Source organism: Eptesicus fuscus, chromosome 20, assembly GCF_027574615.1.
Source record: "Eptesicus fuscus isolate TK198812 chromosome 20, DD_ASM_mEF_20220401, whole genome shotgun sequence".
In the NCBI taxonomy this organism is placed as follows: domain Eukaryota; kingdom Metazoa; phylum Chordata; class Mammalia; order Chiroptera; family Vespertilionidae; genus Eptesicus; species Eptesicus fuscus.
In genome coordinates this window covers 38,565,534-38,581,278 of record NC_072492.1, presented here as the reverse complement: position 1 = coordinate 38,581,278, position 15,745 = coordinate 38,565,534, and the positions used below count along the sequence as shown (strand labels likewise).

At 41.6% G+C, this 15,745-nt stretch overlaps 1 protein-coding gene across 3 annotated transcripts in view; it reads right to left on the bottom strand.

Annotated features, from left to right (window-relative positions):
• RFFL (ring finger and FYVE like domain containing E3 ubiquitin protein ligase) overlaps nt 1–15,745 on the bottom strand; it is a 66,906-nt gene that overhangs the window by 27,115 nt on the left and 24,046 nt on the right. The window contains exon 1 of one of the 3 annotated variants that reach the window (XM_028128588.2): nt 5,815–5,838. The exons of the other annotated variants lie outside the window; for them this stretch is intronic. The gene's annotated coding sequence lies outside the window, so the exon portion shown is untranslated. Of the gene's footprint in view, nt 1–5,814; nt 5,839–15,745 lie in introns of those variants that run through there. 3 annotated transcript variants of the gene reach the window in all.

Sequence of the window (15,745 nt, the reverse complement as noted above, 5' to 3'; positions counted from 1 at the left end):
TACCAAAGCTTTAGAAGCTTTAGGTGAGAGAGAGAGAGTCTGCTGTGCTGTTTCTTCCAGCTGCAGACACGAGGAAAATTGGGGGAGTTATTTAGACTCAGGGGCTCCCTTTCTCAAATGATCATAGAAAATTTCATTTTTTAAGAAAAAAGTAAAAACACTACAGAACACCTAACATGTGCCAAGTGGGTTATGTTTGCATCTATTCTCTCATTTAATACAATAATCCTGCAAAAATCAGAATTTAAATGCTCATTTTGTAAATAAAGAAGATTGGGTAACTGGACCAGGGTCACACAGCTAGAAAGTGACAGAACGTAAGTCCAGTGTTTTAATTAATTTGTAGTCCTACAGAAAGAGGGGGTCTTCTTTCACCATCCATACTCCCTACCCTTAGCACTAGGAATTCAAGGGCCTGTGCGCTGGGAGAGCAGGTTAATGAACTGCTGTGAGAGAGGGCAACAGAAGCCACATAAGGTGGCTAGCAGGGAGGAATTATCTAATACTAACTTCTACTCCCTTCTAGGGACACCAAAAAGGGATACCTACCCACCAAGCCAACCTTTTAAGACTCAGAGTGGACAGAAAAACCATCCCTAGGAACCCCCAGCATTTTAATTTTTACATCCAGGAAGTCACCTGCATTTCCTACTTTCAACTTCAGGGTACAGGAGCTATAGATAGACCCCAGTTTTCTAAAGATAAAGCCCTTAATCGACACTGAGGATGTGTTTCAGTTTCCATTCTGGCCATCTTTGTTCCAGCTGAGTAGGGGTTTTTGACCTAATTGTGTCAACTGCAACTAATGCTCTATTAACCTCCTTTCAATAAATTTTTCACTGGTAACCATTAAATAAAACTGAAAGTAAATCCTCAGAGCTCAGGGCCTCCTTCTCCCTGCTCTTAGCTCCAGCTCCCCTACCTTTCCATTCTTTCAGTCCCTCAAATGCCAAGCTTATTTTGGCTTCAGGAACCTCCCTCAAGTTATTTTCTCAGCCTCCCACCTACCTCCCACGGTGGCATTTATTTCCTCAGGAAAACCTCTGACCCTGTCTGCTCTCGTGGCATCTTGTACACCTCCCGATAACTTTAATTCATTCATCTGATTATTTAGCAATACTGTCTGCCAAACCTTCTTCTGGTTGCTGAGCATTCCAAGAATAAAAACTGGCAAGGTCTCTGCATTGCATGGTGATTGCATTCGGAGAGGATGAGCATTTAAGGCGCACTGTATTTAACAACTGCCTAACAATTTGTATAATTCTTTTTTTTGTTGTTAATCCTCACCCCAGGATATTTTTTCCATTGATTTCTAGAGAGAGTAATGGAGGGAGGAGGGGGAGGAACACTGACATGAGAGAGACACATCCATTGATTGGTTACCTCCTACACTCGCCCTTACCTTCAACCAATGTACATGCCCTTGACCAGGAATCGAACCTGAGACCCTTTTGGTCCACAGGCCAACTCTCTAACCACTGAGCAAACCTGGCCAGGGCTCCATTGATTTTTAGAGAGAACAGAAGGGAGGAGAGAGATGCATCGATTGGTTGTCTCCTGCATGTGCCCAACCAGGGCTGGGGATAGAGCCTGCAACCGAGGTAATGAGGTACATGCCCTTGACCAGAATCGAACCTGTGACCCTTCAGTCCTTGGGCTGACGTTCAAAGTATAATTCTTTTTAAAGTGTTCATCTCCCATGGTTAGGTGTGGAAAGTGAAACAGGAAACAAGAGTGAGTCTACTTTACAGCATTAGTCCCATCCTTAGTGCCAGATAAATGTGATCACCAGGTATTTATTGAAGTACTAGTGGCTTGGTGCACAAAATTAATGCATGTAGGGGGGAGTGTCCCTCAGCCCAGTCTGCACCCTCTCCAATCTGGGACCCCTAGGGGGATGTCTGACTGCCGGTTTAGGCCCGATCCCACGGCAGTCAGACATCCCTCTCACATTCTGGGACCGCTGGCTCCTAAATGCTCACCTGCCTGCCTGCCTGATCACCCCTAACCACACTGTCTGCCAGCCTGCTTGGCCCCAACTGCCCCCCCTTCTGGCCTGCTTGCCCCCAAATGTCTCCCACATGGCCTGCTCACCTCCAACTGCCCTCCCCTCCTGGCCTGATCACCCCTAACCGCCTCTGCCTCGGCCCCACCACCATGGCTTCGTCCAGAAGGACAGCCAGAAGGTCTCCCGGTCTAAATAGCATATCACCCTTTTATTAGTATAGATTACTAATGCTGACAGCATTAGAGCTTTAAGGGGGTGAGGCAGAAATTCATGCTTGAAAACTCCCCAATCATGATTCTAGGGTAATCAGCAAATTAAGGGGTTTAAACACATATAACCACATAAATAGCTGTAAGGAAAAGCCTACCTCATACATGCTAAAGATAATTTTTAAGTGTCTGCTAAGATTACTTGAGAAATAAGAAAAGAATGGTAACAGACTACTTTCTGAAAGTAACAGAAAAATATTAAAACTGACGATTAATACAGCATTAGAAAACCAGAAAGAGCCTCAAAGATAAACAACAGACCATCACTTCAGGCTTCAATGCCCCCCAGGGGCTTGGGTTTGGAATGGTGCTGTGATGAGAATTGCAAAGGACACAAATAGAAATGCACAAAAAGCAAATGGAGAAGTAAAGTAACAGAAAAGAAATCCTAGAAATCAAAGAGACAGACCTCCACCAGATACATCCAGGTCTAAGCAGAGCTTTGCCTGTTGCTATTGGCACGCACAGCACAAGCAAGGTGGAAAGAGAAACATGACAAAAGGATGTATGAACTGGAACAGTGGGTATTGGAGCATAAAGTGTTAAGGTGACACTATGAATAAGGGGAAGAAAATGAGAGAGATTTCACTCGCCACTGGTAATAAATGAGCTCTTTTTCTGAAGTGGTAACTGTTGTAAACAACAGAAAAACATACATAATAATCACAAGTTATAAATGTTCTTGGAAACTCCCTGGTTTCAACTAGTTTATGACAAATATCTGCAGAGGGGCCTCAGCATCTGCTATGAAGTTCAGGGAAAAGTAATTCTAACCAATGGAGTTGTGCCAAAATATCACCCTCGGGGTCTGACCAATTAAATGGCTGCTTCTGAGTGTGAAGTTTAGGAGATGACAGATTGAACACTGCAGCAAAGAAACTACACATTTAATTTCAGCCCAGGCATTTTGCCCCAAAGGGTGAGTCAATCAGGAAAAGAAAGCAGTTCAGAGAAAAATCTCCTAACAATGCTGAAAACAGAATAAACGGACCTGCAGTTTAATTACCACAGGATCCTTCTTCCATCAAAACTGATGACAAAGCTCATCACGAATAAAGAGACTAATCCCCCGACTACTCTCTTGTGCAGGAAAAAGAACTTACAAGATAAGCTTTTATGGACCTTCTGCGGGAAGAAGCTGCTTTCACAAGATATTATCACAGTGACTGACCAATGGGTAACCAGGATAAAAATGCTCATGGAGAGGATTTCTGGCACTCCTGTGCCCAAGAAAAGGCAGCCCTTCAAGATGGGCATTCCGTCTAGTATCAAAATTAAGCATTTTACCTTTCCAAAGTGGACTGCACGAGTTACTATTGCCAAATGAGCTGTAGTATACAGAATGAACAAAGACTCTAAATCCTAATGGTATTTAAAGCCTAGCACATAATAGATACTCAATAAAAGTTGGCTATAAGTAATTTCATGAATAACTTTTTTAAGGTTCTTTAAAGTAACAAAGTTAATCTGCTATATCCCCCATCTATCTTTTTGTTAGACATGCTGATACCTTTAGTCAGACTCAATCTAGTTTTCCAATGATGTTCTAAGAACTAAATGGCTCCCGGTCCCTCCCACCAGCTCTTAATTTTCTAATCCCCAAAGAACTCCTCTCAGAGGCCGTCACTAGTTTATCCTGGATGCCGCCCTAGGCTGTTACATTTCTTCCCAATTCTACCCCAGTGCTAAGGAGTTGGTCACTTTTCCCACAGTCCAGCCTGTTTAAACTTTCTCCCTTAGCTCCTCAGTCCCTTCTATCCACCAAATTCAGAGAACTGAACACGTACACCTCTGCCCTCCACCTGGTGCTCCATAACTGCTTGCACTGCACTAAAGTCAGATGGGATTTTGTGATAAATCCAGGGTGAATTCAGACTCCCCACCCCCTTCCTTCCACAGTCCTTTGGCTTGGTTTGATGTTTGATCTCAATCTGAAAATTATGCTGACTTTCCAAAATGTTTTCTGCTCCTGCCAGGATGTGTGATGCCTAGTACCTATCCCAAGAAGCAGAAATGGAGATTTCTAGTTTGTCTAATATCACAAAGAAAACCTCTGTATTCTCACCATATCATTTCCTGATGACACATGCTTAACCTGGTTTCCAGGTTTTACTCTTTGCCTATATGTCCCACAACAAAGTGCAAACTGGCTCATCTTTTCTACTCCTTTTTTCCTAAGAAAAAAAGACACCTGTAAAGAAAAAGAAAAAAAGACACCTGTGCTGATATCAGGAAGTAATGCTATTCCCAGCAATGCTGAAATGTGCTACTACTTTGCCCACTTGGTCCTGGAATTACAAAAGTGAAAGGCTAGTCTTCTTTGCAATGTGGCAAGGATACAGAATGCACAAAAAGCAGGACCAGACCTTTTCCTGCCTCATATTCATTAGTTTATGGTTTGAGACCATCAGAACGGACCTGTTCTGAAATAACTCGAGCAGTTATAATAACCCACAAAGATCCCAAAATTAGTTATTTTATAGCCAATCCAGCCCCCGATGCACATAATGAAGCAGATTTCACAGTGGGAAACAATGAGGAGTGGGAGGGGGGTTCAGAAAATAGGGGTTCCTAAGGCTGTTTACCAGCTGAATGACCCACAAACAGATTACTTATTTAATCTCTTCTCCAGAAACTTGCCTAGGGGTAAAACAATTCAGCAGTTAGCAATAGATCCAGCCTTGAATCCTCAAAGAAAAATTTTCAACTCAAAGACTAATTTGTTAGGCTACCTAGCTTAGGAACTGGAGAAACACTCAAAAGATGTGCTAGAAATCCTGGAATCCAACAAAAGGAACCTATAATTTGAAAGGCTGGTGAACTCTAGGCTAAGATCTTCTATTGTTACTTAAAAAATAATAGCTAAGCACAGCTTGAATCCCATAGCTACCAGACAATCAGTCAATTCAGTGGTTTTGTTTTATAAAACACTAGAGGCCCGGTGCACGGATTCATGCACAAGTAGGTCCCTCAGCCTGGCCTGCGCCCTCTCGCAATCCAGGATCCCTGGGGGGGAGAGAGGGCATGTAGCAGTGCCGAAGCGGCAGGCAGCCGGGGAGGAGCCCAAGCTGGGATGGGCACAGCTCCACTGCTGCTCATCCTGGCCCCGCTGCACCTGCCACTTCTCAGTAGTGCTGCTGCAGCAGCGGGCTGCACTCGCCAGCCGTGAGCCCAGCTTCTAGCTGAGCAGCGCTCCTGCTGTGGGAGCACACTGACCACCAGGGGGCAGCTCCTGCATTGAGCGTCTGCCTCCTGGTGGTCAGTGCGCATCATAGTGACCACTTGACTGGTCATTCCGGTCGTTCAGTCCTAATGGTCACTTAGGTTTTATAGATAGATGATAGATATAGATAGATAGGTAGATAGATAGATAGATAGATAGATAGATAGATAGATAGATAGATAGATTGATAGATAGATATGTAATAATGGTGTAAGCTAGGAAACTCACAATGCCTCAGCATCAGAAAGAAAGACCTGATCCCTAGAAGAAATTCCTGTATATAGGCAAGGGCAGTAATGATCTAGGTACCTTACCTCCTTTTCAAACCAGATGCAGACATTTCTTCAGCCACACTCAAATACTCAAAGTCTTTTTAACCACAGTAAGTTTCAAAACACAGGCACACAACTTACAGTAAAGACAAGCACATCCTGTTTGCACTTGACTTCCTGTTCTGAGCTGTCTCTATACACGGCTGCTCCCTAGCCACAAACAGGTAGGTAAACTTTCATATCTACCAACAACTGGTTCACGGGACAGTATTTCAATGACAATAAAACATATTATCCTGTGAGTCAGGTAAGTCACCTGAAAAGCACCAACCAACAAGTATGGGCCTCTCAGGCAGTTTCTGGATTTCCCATGCTTCTACTAACATCTGACCTGGAGCAAACAATAAAAACACAAAAAGTGCTGAGCTAAGAAAGTTAAGCCTGAAACAAAACTTAGAATATGGGGGCTGGGGAAAATAACAAGAAATAATGAATGTGTTTTTATTATTAAATGTTGGCCTCTTTTTAAATAGAGAAGGAACAATTTTCTTCAGCCAGTTCCCACTGAGCAGATTCCCAGAAGCAAAACTCCGAGAGTGATCCAACCTGCTACCAACCCGAGTCTGCTTTTCAGCACTGCAAGAGCCTTCAGCTTTAGAGACCAAAGCCTCCACTTCGAGCAAAACTTCCATTGCTTTCAAAGAGGTATTGGTTCCCCAAGTCACATTCAGCTCTGGGAGTAAACACAAGGCAACGAATAGCCCTGTTTGACGGACTTGTCATTTAGCCTCTTTGGGTCTATTTTCTCATCTGGAAAGGGCTGGATTACACCAATCTCTTAATGTTTCTTCCAGCTGTAGAAAAAAATCCAGGGATTCAATGCTAACAGTTAGCAGAAGCGTCTGTGGCTTCCTGCATTATTTCTATGGTCAAACAGGATGCCTCTGACATCCCAGTCCCACAGTGTGAATATATGCATTCATCCACCTTCCAAGTACCCAAGGATTTTTCCCCTCTCCCTAGAAATGTCGATCAGAAGGTTTCCCACTTGAAAGCAACAGGCTAGCAAATCTTAAGGACTGTTCTTGACATACGGTCTTTTTGTTAAGATCTTAATGCAACCACGCTGGTCATATGCTTCCTGGAGAGAATAGAGCCAGCCACAAAAGGATGGAGAAAATCTGACCAGCAGCATGTGGCACTCCCACACAGTGACTGCTAATGGGGAAAGAATGAGGCAAAATCTGGGTAAGAAAAGGGAGTGGGGAAGACAATTTCTGTAAGTCAGTGCAAGAGAAAGCACAGCAAGTTTGAAAGAAAAGGAAATGGAAAAGGAGTAAGGAAAGCAAAGGAAGAAGAAATCTAAACCAACAAGCAGACACTTAAATCTGAAATTCTGTTTGTTCATTCACTCATCCAACAGATATCAAATGCCCGCTGTGTGAAGAGAACTGAACTAGACACAAGGGGAAGACACAAAGGTCGGCCAGACAGACCTGCACAATGGGGCTCTGGTCTAGTAAGAGATAAAGGCATGTCCACAAACAACTGAAATGTATGTACTGTGCCATAAAGGAGACAGAAAAGAATTCTCCTATGAGACCCTGAGGAGAAAGTGATCACTGCCAATGAGGGATCAGACAAGGAGGCTTCATAGAAAGAATGACATTCGAAGCAGAAAACACAGCAGAACCAAGGACACCCAACTAGGAAAATCAAGGACATATAGGTTCAGTGAATAACTAGATTTGACTTGAGAAATAAGTGGGCACAAAGGGAGGGATGGTAATAATAATAACTAGTGATCCAGAGAGCCATAGCTAAACTGAATAGCTGGATTAGAGTCAGACTGAGTACTTCAAAATCAAACTCGGAATTTGAATTTAAATCCAGTGGAAAAGGAGGCGGGGAACAAGGGGAGATTGACAAGTTAGCAGTTGGAGAAATCTCATAACTTAGCCCATAAAATTAAGATAATAAAATCAACACAAAAGCAATATGTACAGATATGTAAAGTCCCTCTAAGGAGATACAATGTCTTCCAAACCAAAAATAAGAAGAGAGGAGGACAATGGTATTAATATATTTAAATAAAAAACGTGGCCACATCAAAGTGTGGTCAAAGAAACTTAGAAAAATCTCCAATAAAAAAATAAATAGAGGAAGCCATTTCAACTCCAGAATCACCCAAGGCAGAGAAATACTGAACGTAGGTGACACTCCATCTTCTCTGCAGTGGGATAAGATGCTTCCCTGAAGCTTAAATGGAAACAGCATACAGTAGCAGCCAGGGATACGGACTGAGTCAGAGGGACTTATTACCCATCTCAGTTCAGCCTCTTAGCATCTTGGAGACAGCCCTGGCTTCCTCATTTGTAAATTGAGGATAATTGTGCCTACTCTGCAGGAGGACCACTGGGAGAATTAAATGTCCTACTGTATGCAAAGCACTTAGTACAATACCTGGCATATAGTAAGCAATCAATAATCTTAGCTTTTTGTAACTGTATCCTTCCCCACAAACTATTTTATCATATTATCCCATGTTCACCAAGGAAGCTTGATATCATTAAATTTCATTTCTCAGATCTCTTGATATTGAAAAGCAATATCCTAGCAAAATCCAGAATCCTGTTACAGGAAAGGAATCCTTCACTCTAAAATAATAAATTGGCATTCCTTTCTCAGCACAGTCACTCAATTCTAAATAGAACCCTGTCACCAAAAGACCTATCATTTTCAGGTGCAAAACAAAATACATTTTGTGCCCTGAGAACCAGACCTAAAGCATAGTAACCAAAGCCCTCAGGGGTCTTCCTGAGAAGCTAGATGGCACCCACCAGGCCAGCCCTACATAATGCCACCCTCAACCAACAACAAGCCAATATGAATACTACTTCTCCACCTTCCACCTCTCTCAGACCCTTCAATCATGGGCTATGGTGAAGCACTGTATCCCCCCTCTCTTACCATTCTAGCTGTCAAAGATTCCACCTTATGCATCTTTGCATTCTTTCCTCCATATCTCAATATACCTTTCATCCAACAGAACCACAATAAGTTTATTATAAGGAATGAATTAAAGCCCAGCCAGTGTGATTCAGTGGTTGAGCATCTACTCCATGCAACAAGAGGTTGCTGATTTAATTCCCAGTCAGGGCGCATTGCCTGGGTTGCAGGCTCGAACCCTGGTGTGGGGTGTGGGAGGCAGCCAATCAATGTTTTTCACATCGCTGTTTCTATAGCTCTCTCCCTCTAAAAATCAATAATAATTTTAAAAAAACAAACTCAAAACAAAAAGAATGAATATAAAACACAAATTGTAATCTGCCATTCTTGTACCGTGGAGCTTTTTTCTGATTTATTGAACTGTTTTTCTTCCCCTTCCTTCCCCAATCTTTCCAACACCTGAGCTACCAAGTATTACAGAAAAGTCAGAAGACTTTATTTATGGGGTTCCCAACAAATTCATACACTGGGAAAGCAATCGCTGGGCTTGAAAATCTTTTATTCACCTCCAGTTGATGTTTCCACATCAACTTTCCAAAGAGCATTGTTGTTGTGAAGGTTTAGGACATGGGGCCTGAAGTCAAAACTCCTGAGTGACCTTATTCATGGTGCTTAACTTACCTAAACTTCATTACCTACAGAATACCTGGAGGTCATTAATGCAAAGCCTTACAACACAAAGTGCTCCACAAATGGGAACTATTACTTTCTCCTACTTTATCTAAAGTAATCTTCCAACCCTTATCCCCTCTTCCACTTCTTTGTCAGATAACTAGAACCTCCTCAACCTACTTTACCAAAACAACCAATTCCATCCATTTATTCTGAGGCAACAGTGGTACAGTGGAAAGAACACTGGAATCAGGGGTCCAGTGGTTGTCACATACTAGATATGTAGCCTTGCACTAATTATTTCATCTGTGTCAGATTCAACAGCAAAATGAATATTTTAATATATTTCTTATAGAATCACTATGATAATTAGTTGGAAAAATATGAAAAAGCATTAGGCAAATAAAGAGGGAAAAGACTTAGTGAGGTGATAAGGTTTTTAAAGGTAACTAGATTTCAAATCCCAGTTCTACCACTAACTCTTTGTATGACCTTGGACAAGTTAAATTCTCCAGTCCTCAGTTTCTTGTCTGTAAGATGGGGGAAATAACTTCACAGGGTTCTTAAGAGGTTTAAAACAACATGCAGACTACTTTGCGTGTTGATTTCCCATCCTTCTCTGCCTTTTTTTTTTTTTCTCTCCATCTCAAAACCTCCCCTTTGTTCACTAGACCAGTAGAATCCACCATTTTTGACCATCAGTTTAGTTTTTTTTAAATAGCACATCTCCAATATATCTATGTATAACAGCAAAGTAGACAAGTAATACTATACAAACATACTGTGTTCTATCCAAAATATAACACTAAAAAGAAATTTCAAAGGGTTAAGATAAAAATACAGAAGAACTTACTTTTACTATTTCCTTCCCATACTCCAAAGGAAGGTCTTACCTTCCCCTATAATTTGGAAATCCATTTTGGTGGTCCCTACACTATTAGACAAACTGTTCAGAGACAAAGATAAATAGAATAGGCATGGTATAGGTCCTAGCACAGAGTAGATGCTCAGTAAATATTGGTCAATTACAGTTTTGAAAACCCTGACTTCCTTCGCACATACTTCTCTGTGCACCTTTGCATAAAGTGAACTCTGCTCTGCCTCCCCTTCTCTTTAATTCCTAACTTCCCCAACAGAGTAGCTGGTACTCTGCTTCACTTTCACATCATACACTTGTTCTTTCACTCCATTCCACTCTACTGAGAGACCTTTCTCCAAGGACACCTATGATATTCTGACAGCTAAATGCCTGGCTTTTTCCTAAGTCCTTAACCTTCATGACCTCCCCCATACACCAATGACCTATGTTCTTTCAGTCTTTCTCACAGGCTCCTTCTTCCCCTTCAGTTGCCACTTAGAGTGCAGTAGCTTGACTCTCCTTTGACTTCAAAGACCAATCTTCCTCCCTCTTCTTCCCCGGTTCCTTCTTTTGTCCTCTAAATATCCCTGGGGCTCCATGCTAACCATTCTTCCTTCCCTTCACTAGTGAATTATATTGGTCCCACATTTTAAATATAACCTGCAAATGTGTATCCCATTCTCACTATGTCCACTGCCATAACCTGCCTTATAGGCCACTTTCTTTCTCAAGAATTACAGCAAACACCTCCGTAGTGGTCCCCTCTTTGCTGGTCTATTTGCTACACAGTAGTCAGGGTAACCTTTTGTTTAAAAAATGTATACTCTGCCGAAACCGGTTTGGCTCAGTGGATAGCGTCGGTCTGCGGACTGAAGGGTCCCAGGTTCGATTCCGGTCGGGGGCATGTGCATTGGCTGCGGGCACATCCCTGGTGGGGGGTGTGCAGGAGGCAGCTGGTCGATGATTCTCTCTCATCGATGTTTCTAGCTCTCTATCCCTCTCCCTTCCTCTCTGTAAAAAATCAGTAAAAAATATATTTTAAAAAAAATGTATACTCTGCTTTTTACTCTCCTGCTTTATAGCCTTCAGTGGCTTCCCAATATGCTTTTTTGTAAAGCCTAGACTCCCTATGTGGCCCACAAAGGCCCCATGTGTTATGGGCCCTGCCTACCTTTCTCACTTTACCTCACGATGATCTCCCTCTCTACCTGCACCTCACTCTAAGCCCTTGGTGGTCTCCTTTCAGTTCCTCAAAAATAATAAATTATTTACTGCCCCCAGGCCTACACACGTGTGGTTCCTTTCCTTCCTGGAACATTGTCCGCAGCTCTTTTCATGAAGCTGGTTCCTTTATCAGTCAGACTTCAGCTCACCTTCCCTACAACACAGTTGTCTGACACACAATGGAAGCTCAAATAAGTATTCACTGAGTGATTAGGTTGCATAGTCTTCATTCAGATAACTCCAAATATAAGTATCTGGAATGAATATCACCCTTCAATTTCAGTACCTCATTTCTAAATGCCTGCTAGATATCCTGACCCCAAATTTAGCATACGAAGTACACTCAAAACCAAACCCTCATCTCTTCAGAAACCAGTTCCTCCAAAATTCTGAAACTATATGAGCAATATAATCCACACATTCTGCTTCAGAACTATGATTTTCCATTCATTTGCTCCACCTGTCCAAAATTCTAATCACCCTTTAAAACGGAATTAAACTACCCATTCATTCATGCATTCAATCAACCACTTATTCTTTCAACAAATACTTACTGAGTACCTATTATGAGGCAGGCACTATGTTAGATACCGGAAAGCAAAGCAGACCTATTTTGTCTATCACACATCAGTCAAATAATCATACAAATATGTAATTATAAACTAAAAAATGCTATGAAGGAAAAAAGTGCTAGAAACTATGAGAAAAAAAATGAAGAAAGAAAAGAAACACTCCTTTGATGATGTGCTAACTGAATGACATGTAACTTATACTAGGCTGGCTGGAAGGTAGAGCATGCCAGGTGGAGGGTTCAGCCAAGCCCTGGAAGCAGGAGACCAGTGGGCCTATCTTAAAGCACCTACTGTTCTGCCTTAAATATTATATCTATCCGTCTTGTTCCCTTTCCCCAACCCCATTGTCATTTTACTGAGAGTTACCTGAAGGAAAAGACACAGTGTCGCTTCTGTGCCAACCCCCTCAGGAGATACCAGGTCACATGCATGGTACCTAAGGAGTCCATGCTTGTAAAAAGCTTTCAGATGACTCTGATATGCAGCCAATCATATGCCCAAACTACCTATTCAATAAACGTGTGTTGATTTATTCTCTCATTAAAAATCTCTAAGGTCGGTGTGGTAAATTGTTTCCAAAATTGGTGACAATAATCCCAACCATACTCCATGCCCTTGTGCAGTATGTCTTTGACCCTCTACCCTTGTCCGTGTTCCCTCCCCTTGGATGTGGGCTACACTTGTGACTTACTTAAACCAAATGCATGGGGCAAAAGTGATGATGTATGACTCCCAGGCCAGGCCTTTAAGAGGCCCTGCAGCTTCCATTATGGCCCCTTGGAAGCCAACCATCATGTAAAAGGAGCCTGATCTAAATTCATGAATGATGAGGCCAAGAGAGAAATGGACCTCATGGAGGAGAACCAAGATGTCCCAGCCAACAGTCAAGCACTGAGTCCCCAGATATTTGAGTGAAGCCATGATAAATCCTCCAGTCTAATCAATATCTCATAGAGCAAAAGTAATATGTCCCTCTTCCCTGAACTACTAAACCCACAGAATTATGAGCAATAAAATGGTTGTCATCTGAAGCCACTAAAAGTTTTAGGGTGATTTGTTACTCAGTAATAGATAACTGAAACAGTCAGAAATTCGACACTGTTTTAGCAGTCATTCAAACAGTTTCTCAACTTTGAAGCTCAAGAAACCCTTCTTCATATTCATTAAAATTACTCCTCCTTCAATTTAAGCCCATTTCCTTTTAAGTCTTTGAAGTACATAAGAACAATTACTCAAAATCCCCCTGGCAGAAACTATTCTTGTACTTGGAGATGATAATCAAGCCATGCCTTAACTTTTCCTTTTCTAGGCTAAAATCTTTCCTTTTCAAAAAACTTCTAATGATGACTTTTTTTTTAACTTTTTAATCATCTTTATCCTCTCTTAAGTATGCAGGGACCAGAATTAGATGTCATATACCAGTATCTAACAGCTTATTTCCTAGCCCTTACGGTTCATCTTTCTATAATCAAATTCCACATAGTCCCAAATACAGCATATTAGCACCCCCACAGTTGTAAATTACCCTACAAATTTAATCACTTACTAGAATTACTGTGAAACCTTTTCTGTTCTTAACACTCAGCTTACTCCAGCTGGCCAGGCAGCTCATTTGGTTAGAGAGTCATCCCATACACCAAGGTTGTGGGTCCCTACTCAGGGCACATGTAAGAAGCAAACAATGAATGCATAAATAAGTGAAACAACAAAATGATGTTTCTCTCACTTTCTCTCTCAAAAATGAATAAATAACTATTTTTTAGAAACACTCGGCTTACTCCATTTTTGATGACTCCCTTCACTCTTCAACTTCGTTTGACAGTCCATTTTTGCAGTAGGTTTTAACAAATTCTAGACATTTGAAGCACAAAAACAAAGCTTAAGAGGTTGGAGTGGGCACACCATTAATTTCCATGAAGGTCTCTTAACATTGTCAGGGTTTTTCCACAGGTGAGGCAGGGTCTGGGTACCTCCTCCTTCTACCTCAAAAATAAAGGGGCCTTGGAAAAGGACCGAGTTTTAGCATCTGCATACCGAGCAAAGGTGCCTTTGCTGTAGAACCTAACACTTAACTAACAAGTTGCTTAAGGTAATGTAAAAACACATTTTCTCTCTGAGTCTTACCTGAATATATGCCTAGATGCCAGAAGTAGCTTTATAATCACCAGTAAAGTAGAAATAATAAAGCCTACCCAACACGGGGTATTATAGGTATCAAATAAAATGATAGAAGGGAATAATTTTGTAAAGTACTATAAAGTTAGGTGAGCCTTAGCTGGTGTGGCTCAGTGGAAAGAGCATTGGCCTGCAGACTGAAGGGTCCCAGGTTCGATTCCAGCCAAGGGCACATGCCTGGGTTGCGGGCTCGATTCCCAGTAGGGAGCATGCAGGAGGCAGCCGATCCATTATTCTCTCTCATCATTGATGTTTCCAGCTCTCTATCCCTCTCCCTTCCTCTCTGAAATAAGTTAATTAAATAAATAAATAGGAAAAAGAGATGTTTTAAAAAAAATGTTAGGTGACATTATGGAACTCAGTTTTAGCAAGCCCTATAAATCTTCAAACTAACTTTGAATGGTTAGCTGATGGTTTCAGGTGACATATACAGAACAAGGCACTATGGGTTCAAGTTCATCAAACAGAACTCACAAACATGCCATCTTGTAAGAGAACTTATAAATTTTCTTATACTGCCAAGAGTAACAAAGACATTTGGACTAGTGGTTTGACCCTTGAAGACCCACTTCAGCCACTGATGGAACTAGATCAGGGGCCAGGAACTCAACAGACTAGTGGAAGAGAACCATAGTGCTGCAGAAATCTAAATAAGAAAGAATAACTCTATATGAGAAAGTCAGAAAAGGTATAACATCTGAATTAAGTCTCCAGGTGTGTGTGTGGGGGGAAGGGGGGGTAAGAAAGGTAAGCACTTTGCCAGTTATAGAAAAGGACACTGTAAAACCAGGAACTAGAAAGATGCAAAGTTCAGGGGAGAAATGGGTGGGGAAAGGAGGAAATAAGACTGGTAATAGTAACAGGTAGGGCAGGGTCAAATTGTGAAGGACTTTACACCTATCAGAGCTAAGGAGGAAATAAGGAACCAATGCCACTCTGAAAACCCGAAACTGATGATTAGATTTGGCCTTTAGGAAAATAACTTTGGCAAGAATATGAAGATGGAGTAGAGAAAGACCTATGGAGCGGCAAAGTCAGGTCAAGATTTGCTAAGGTCTGAACCAGAAGTTAGAAACTCAAATGCCTAGAAGCAGAGCGGGTAAAATCGTTAGTGTACAAGATCTGGGAGAATGGTGGTATCTGTAACCTTTGAAGAGTACAGGCCCTGCCTAAAAGCATTTGCACACAAAATTGTAAGCCATTGGGTTCGTTAAACAAAACATCTAGTTTTCAAACTCTGGTAAATATAGGCACTACAGTGGGAATAAAGAAAAGACACACATCAAGCAGTACTTCAATACAGTAGTAAACAAAAGGGTTTAGTAACTGGGTTTAGCATACTTACAGAACGTGAGGCATAAAGAGAGTACTAGTAAACAGGAAGATTTTCTGGATATAATTAACAGAGTTCAAACATACAGCAATATAAGCAGATAACATACTGGGTAGGGGTGATAATGGTGTGCATGTGCTGAATTGGTGCCTTTTGAACTAGTAGGTTTGTCGAATTAGAAAAAATTTG